The sequence below is a fragment of the Paramisgurnus dabryanus genome, unplaced genomic scaffold (genome assembly GCF_030506205.2).
Source record: "Paramisgurnus dabryanus unplaced genomic scaffold, PD_genome_1.1 h2tg000334l_1_59469__unordered_in_group1, whole genome shotgun sequence".
In the NCBI taxonomy this organism is placed as follows: Eukaryota; Metazoa; Chordata; class Actinopteri; order Cypriniformes; family Cobitidae; genus Paramisgurnus; species Paramisgurnus dabryanus.
The window spans coordinates 15,001-22,500 of record NW_027394213.1 but is presented as its reverse complement, the minus strand read 5'-3'; positions in this window follow the sequence as shown (position 1 = coordinate 22,500).

Here is a 7,500-nt window from a genome sequence, read left to right as displayed (position 1 = left end):
CCGGCGGCCGGGGGCCCTCGACCGCCACACGCGTACCGACGACCGGGGGGTTTCCGTTTTACGGCCGACGCCGAGATCCTTCGACGGTTCCAACAGGGGTTGTTACGCTTTTGTGTTCGCCCGTGTCTGAGCATATATGGTCGGGTCGAACCTTTGAGGCCGTAGCCTGGAGATCCAGGGCGGATCTTTTCTCACAACACGTGTGTCTTTGAGGCCGTAGCCTAGATCCAGAGACTTTAGGATCTTTTTAGCAGTTTTAAGGCCGTAGCCTTGATCCAGGGCGGATCTTTTGAGCAGTTTTAAGGCCGTAGCCTTGATCCAGGGCGGATCTTTTCACAGGTTTTAAGCCGAAGCGCCTTGATCCAGGGACTTTTGGATCTTTTTTTGCCGTTTTTAGGCCGTAGCCTTGATCCAGGGCGGATCGTTTTGCGGCCGTAGCCGAGTTCCATCACCCAAGGTAGCTTTAGTTTTTAGGCATTAGCCTTGATGATCCAGGGCGGATCGTTTTGCGGCCGTAGCCGAGTTCCATCACCCAAGGTAGCTTTAGTTTTTAGGCATTAGCCTTGATGATCCAGGGCGGATCGTTTTTTCCCATCTTTCGGGTATGAGCTCTTTAATTGTGAGCCTTCGGCCGACACTCGCCCGGGGCGCTGCCTCACATCAGACGCCCTTCGTCCGTTCCAACCGTTCCAGTTCTTTTAACGGTTTTTCGTTCATCGCACACCGACGCGCACAGACCTTTCTTGGGATCTGTCGCAGGGAGGGAGGACGCTGGAGGTCCACTTCGAGGCACCCATCCCTATATACCCGATGGCACCTGTTCAAACGACCGCCCCTTGAGAGAAGGGGCCCTTCCCGTGGCTCGTCCGGGAGGAGGCGCCCGCGTCGGAAGGCGCCGTAAGGTCGGAGACCCTGGAAGTGCACGAGTCACCCGCTTTTACCTCCAGGCCCTCTGTCGTACTTCTCGTGTCCGCTCACGAGACCTCTTTTCGGCTTTATGGAAGTGCACGAGTCACCCGCTTTTGCCTTTTCTGGAAGTGCACGAGTCACCCGCTTTTGCTTCCAGGCCCTCTGTCGTACTTCTCGTGTCCGCTCACGAGACCTCTCTTCGGCCTGGGGGTGCGCCACGTACACCCCCGCGTCCGCATTCGAGTCACCTCTTCGGGCTCATGAGGTAGGGTCGGTGACCCTGGAAGTCAGAGACTTCCAGGCCTTCTGTCGTACACCCTCGCGTCCGCTCACGAGACCTCTCTTCGGCCTGGGGGTGCGCCACGTACACCCTCCCGCGTCCGCTTTCGAGTCACCACTCTGGGCTACGGAGGTAGGGACGTGTGCCCTGGAGGAACCTGACTTCCAGGAGGGAGGGCCGCCCTGTCAGGCCCGCTTTCGAGTCACCCATCTGGGCTAAGGAGGTAGGGACGTGTGCCCTGGAGGAACCAGACTTCCAGGAGGGAGGGCCGCCCTGTCAGGCCCGCTTTCGAGTCACCCATCTGGGCTAAGGAGGTAGGGACGTGTGCCCTGGAGGAACCAGACTTCCAGGAGGGAGGGCCGCCCTGTCAGGCCCGATTTCGAGTCACCCATCTGGGCTAAGGAGGTAGGGACGTGTGCCCTGGAGGAACCAGACTTCCAGGAGGGAGGGCCGCCCTGTCAGGCCCGCTTTCGAGTCACCCATCTGGGCTAAGGAGGTAGGGACGTGTGCCCTGGAGGAACCAGACTTCCAGGAGGGAGGGCCGCCCTGTCAGGCCCGCTTTCGAGTCACCCATCTGGGCTAAGGAGGTAGGGACGTGTGCCCTGGAGGAACCAGACTTCCAGGAGGGAGGGCCGCCCTGTCAGGCCCGATTTCGAGTCACCCATCTGGGCTAAGGAGGTAGGGACGTGTGCCCTGGAGGAACCGGACTTCCAGGAGGGAGGGCCGCCCTGTCAGGCCCGATTTCGAGTCACCCATCTGGGCTAAGGAGGTAGGGACGTGTGCCCTGGAGGAACCGGACTTCCAGGAGGGAGGGCCGCCCTGTCAGGCCCGCCTCGGAGTCACCTCTCTGGGCTAAGGAGGTAGGGACGTGTGCCCTGGAGGAACCAGACTTCCAGGAGGGAGGGCCGCCCTGTCAGGCCCGCCTCGGAGTCACCCATCTGGGCTAAGGAGGTAGGGACGTGTGCCCTGGAGGAACCAGACTTCCAGGAGGGAGGGCCGCCCTGTCAGGCCCGCTTTCGAGTCACCCATCTGGGCTAAGGAGGTAGGGACGTGTGCCCTGGAGGAACCAGACTTCCAGGAGGGAGGGCCGCCCTGTCAGGCCCGATTTCGAGTCACCCATCTGGGCTAAGGAGGTAGGGACGTGTGCCCTGGAGGAACCAGACTTCCAGGAGGGAGGGCCGCCCTGTCAGGCCCGATTTCGAGTCACCCATCTGGGCTAAGGAGGTAGGGACGTGTGCCCTGGAGGAACCAGACTTCCAGGAGGGAGGGCCGCCCTGTCAGGCCCGCTTTCGAGTCACCCATCTGGGCTAAGGAGGTAGGGACGTGTGCCCTGGAGGAACCAGACTTCCAGGAGGGAGGGCCGCCCTGTCAGGCCCGCCTCGGAGTCACCTCTCTGGGCTAAGGAGGTAGGGACGCGTGCCCTGGAGGAACCAGACTTCCAGGAGGGAGGGCCGCCCTGTCAGGCCCGCCTCGGAGTCACCCATCTGGGCTAAGGAGGTAGGGACGTGTGCCCTGGAGGAACCAGACTTCCAGGAGGGAGGGCCGCCCTGTCAGGCCCGCTTTCGAGTCACCCATCTGGGCTAAGGAGGTAGGGACGTGTGCCCTGGAGGAACCAGACTTCCAGGAGGGAGGGCCGCCCTGTCAGGCCCGCCTCGGAGTCACCCATCTGGGCTACGGAGGCAGGGACGCGTGCCCTGGAGGAACCAGACTTCCAGGAGGGAGGGCCGCCCTGTCAGGCCCGCTTTCGAGTCACCCATCTGGGCTACGGAGGTAGGGACGTGTGCCCTGGAGGAACCAGACTTCCAGGAGGGAGGGCCGCCCTGTCAGGCCCGCTTTCGAGTCACCCATCTGGGCTACGGAGGTAGGGACGTGTGCCCTGGAGGAAACGGACTTCCAGGAGGGAGGGCCGCCCTGTCAGGCCCGCCTCGGAGTCACCTCTCTGGGCTAAGGAGGCAGGGACGTGTGCCCTGGAGGAACCAGACTTCCAGGAGGGAGGGCCGCCCTGTCAGGCCCGCTTTCGAGTCACCCGTCTGGGCTACGGAGGTAGGGACGTGTGCCCTGGAGGAACCGGACTTCCAGGAGGGAGGGCCGCCCTGTCAGGCCCGCCTCGGAGTCACCTCTCTGGGCTAAGGAGGCAGAGACGTGTGCCCTGGAGGAACCGGACTTCCAGGAGGGAGGGCCGCCCTGTCAGGCCCGCCTCGGAGTCACCTCTCTGGGCTAAGGAGGCAGGGACGTGTGCCCTGGAGGAACCGGACTTCCAGGAGGGAGGGCCGCCCTGTCAGGCCCGCCTCGGAGTCACCTCTCTGGGCTAAGGAGGCAGAGACGTGTGCCCTGGAGGAACCGGACTTCCAGGAGGGAGGGCCGCCCTGTCAGGCCCGCCTCGGAGTCACCTCTCTGGGCTAAGGAGGCAGGGACGTGTGCCCTGGAGGAACCAGACTTCCAGGAGGGAGGGCCGCCCTGTCAGGCCCGCTTTCGAGTCACCCATCTGGGCTACGGAGGTAGGGACGTGTGCCCTGGAGGAACCGGACTTCCAGGAGGGAGGGCCGCCCTGTCAGGCCCGCCTCGGAGTCACCTCTCTGGGCTAAGGAGGCAGGGACGTGTGCCCTGGAGGAACCGGACTTCCAGGAGGGAGGGCCGCCCTGTCAGGCCCGCCTCGGAGTCACCCATCTGGGCTACGGAGGTAGGGACGCGTGCCCTGGAGGAACCATACTTCCAGGAGGGAGGGCCGCCCTGTCAGGCCCGCCTCGGAGGCCTCCCCTCGGGCAGGGGAGGCAGGGTCGGGGACCCTGGAGGAACCGGACTTCCAGGAGGGAGGGCCGCCCTGTCAGGCCCGCCTCGGAGGCCTCCCCTCGGGCAGGGGAGGCAGGGTCGGGGACCCTGGAGGTGCCGGACCTCCAGGGGGACGGAGGCCGAACCCGTGGCCGGGGAGGGTGAGCCTTGCCGGGCTAGGCTCGCGCGGGTTCGAAGGCCTGGTTCGAGAGGACCCCTTCCCCTATATACCCGATGGCACCTGTTCACACTACTGCCCTTTCGAGAGGGGACCCCGACCGGTCCGCGGCCGGGACGGCGCACCTCGGTCGGCCTCGGCGAGTGGGTCGGGGTGCCTGGAGGTGCGCGAGCGGCCCGCCTGGAAGTGCGCGAGCCACCCGACTCTGGCGGCCGGCGCCCCCGGGCCCGTGCCCGCGGCCGACTCGTCTGACCCGGCATCGTCAAGGTCACCAATACCACGGAGCGTCTACGACGCCCCGTTTCCGAGATATCGGCCAATGAACTGCCGGGCGCCGTATCTCGGCCGGGGAAGGTCCTACGGACTCGGGGCCGGGCTCGTCGGAAAGGTCTCGCCCGGGGCTTTCCGACGAGACCGGCCGCGGGTCCGTGCGACCCCGGGGGCCCGAGATACTTCCGGTCGAAAATTCGAATTTCGTTACCGCGCTGCTCCGGCGCCCCGGGTCCGGGGCCTTCGCCCTTCGGGTGGGTGGCTCCTCCGCGGGGGGCCTTTCGAACGAGCCCACCCGCGCGTCGCTAGCCCTTTCCGGGGCCGAGATACGGCCTACCCCCGCGGGATTTTCCCACGGCCGTTTCTCGGGCGCCTCGGGTCCGGGGCCTTCGCCCTTCGGGTCGGTCGCTATGCCGGAGGGGAGCTTTCGAACGAGCCCTCCCTCGAGTCTCTGGCCCTTTCCCGGGCCGAGATACGGGCGGGTGGTCGCGGAATTTTCGCTCGTCCGGGGCTCCGGCGCCCCTAGCGTCCGCCTCGGAGGTCGCCCGGACGCGCGGCCGGTCTCGTTCGAAAGGTCCGTCCCGGGGCTTTCCGACGAGCCCGGCCTCGGGTCCGTGCGACCCCGCCCGCCGGAGATACGTCCGGTCGAAGCTCGCGGAAATTCCCGCGGCCGTATCTCGGGCGCCTCGGGTCCGGGGCCTTCGCCCTTTGGGTCGGTCGCTCCGCCGGAGGGGGCCTTTCGAACGAGCCTACCCGCGAGCCTCTAGCCCCTTCCCCGGCCGAGATACGGCGGTCTATGCCCGGATTTTCCCACGGCCGTTTCTCGGGCGCCTCGGGTCCGGGGCCTTCGCCCTTCGGGTCGGTCGCTATGCCGGAGGGGAGCTTTCGAACGAGCCTACCCGCGAGCCTCTAGCCCTTTCCCCGGCCGAGATACGGCGGTCCCTCCCCGGATTTTCCCACGGCCGCAGCACGGGCGCCTTTGCTCGGATCGACTCGCCCTTTGGGTCGGTTGCTCTACCGGAGCGGCCCTATCCAACGAGCCAACCCTCGTCTCTCTAACCCTTTCCCCGGCCGAGATACGGCGGTCCCTCCCCGGATTTTCCCACGGCCGCAGCACGGGCGCCTTTGCTCGGATCGACTCGCCCTTTGGGTCGGTTGCTCTACCGGAGCGGCCCTATCCAACGAGCCAACCCTCGTCTCTCTAACCCTAAGCCCGGCCGAGATACGGCGGTCCCTCCCCGGATTTTCCCACGGCCGCAGCACGGGCGCCTTTGCTCGGATCGACTCGCCCTTTGGGTCGGTTGCTCTACCGGAGCGGCCCTATCCAACGAGCCAACCCTCGTCTCTCTAACCCTAAGCCCGGCCGAGATACGGCGGTCCCTCCCCGGATTTTCCCACGGCCGCAGCACGGGCGCCTTTGCTCGGATCGACTCGCCCTTTGGGTCGGTTGCTCTACCGGAGCGGCCCTATCCAACGAGCCAACCCTCGTCTCTCTAACCCTAAGCCCGGCCGAGATACGGCGGTCCCTCCCCGGATTTTCCCACGGCCGCAGCACGGGCGCCTTTGCTCGGATCGACTCGCCCTTTGGGTCGGTTGCCCTACCGGAGCGGCCCTATCCAACGAGCCAACCCTCGTCTCTCTAACCCTAAGCCCGGCCGAGATACGGCGGTCCCTCCGCGGATTTTCCCACGGCCGCAGCACGGGCGCCTTTGCTCGGATCGACTCGCCCTTTGGGTCGGTTGCTCTACCGGAGCGGCCCTATCCAACGAGCCAACCCGCTTCTCTCTAACCCTAAGCCCGGCCGAGATACGGCGGTCCCTCCGCGGATTTTCCCACGGCCGCAGCTCGGGCGCCTTTGCTCGGATCGACTCGCCCTTCGGGTCGGTTGCTCTACCGGAGCGGCCCTATCCAACGAGCCAACCCGCTTCTCTCTAACCCTAAGCCCGGCCGAGATACGGCGGTCCCTCCCCGGATTTTCCAACGGCCGCAGCTCGGGCGCCTTTGCTCGGATCGACTCGCCCTTTGGGTCTGTTGCTCCACCCGAGCGGACCTTTCCAACGAGCCAACCCTCGTCTCTCTAACCCTAAGCCCGGCCGAGATACGGGGTACCACCGCTCTGACCTTTAAACGGCCGTAACTCGGGCGCCTTTGCTCGGATCGACTCGCCCTTTGGGTCGGTTGCTCCACCCGAGGGGACCTTTCGAACGAGCCTACCCGCTTCTCCCTAACCCCAAGCCCGGCCGAGATACGGCGGTCCCTCCGCGGATTTTCCCACGGCCGCAGCTCGGACGCCTTTGCTCGGATCGACTCGCCCTTTGGGTCGGTTGCTCTACCGGAGCGGCCCTTTCCAACGAGCCAACCCTCGTCTCTCTAACCCTAAGCCCGGCCGAGATACGGGGCACCACCGCCTGACCTTTAAACGCCCGTAGCTCCGGCGCACAAAGTCCCAGGACTTCGCCCTTTGGGTCGGTTGCTCCACCGGAGGGGACCTTTCCAACGAGCCAACCCGCGTCTCTCTAACCCCAAGCCCGGCCGAGATACGGGGCACCACCGCCTGACCTTTAAACGCCCGTAGCTCGGGCGCCTTGGGTCGGATCGACTCGTCCCTTGGGTCGGTTGCTCTACCGGAGCGGACCTATCCAACGAGCCAACCCGCGCCTCTCTAACCCTAAGCCCGGCCGAGATACGGGGTACCACCCCTTGATATTCCCACGGCCGTAGCTCCGGAGCCCTTCGCCGCAGCCCTTCGGGACACCCACCCTCGGACGACCCGCGGAGGGACCTTTCCAACGAGCCAACCCTCGCCTCTCTAACCCTTTCCCCGGCCGAGATACGGGGTACCACCCCTTGATATTCCCACGGCCGTAGCTCCGGAGCCCTTCGCCGCAGCCCTTCGGGACACCCACCCTCGGACGCCCCGCGAATGGACCTTTCCAACGAGCCAACCCTCGCCTCTCTAACCCTTTCCCCGGCCGAGATACGGGGTACCACCCCTTGATATTCCCACGGCCGTAGCTCCGGAGCCCTTCGCCGCAGCCCTTCGGGACACCCACCCTCGGACGCCCCGCGGAGGGACCTTTCCAACGAGCCAACC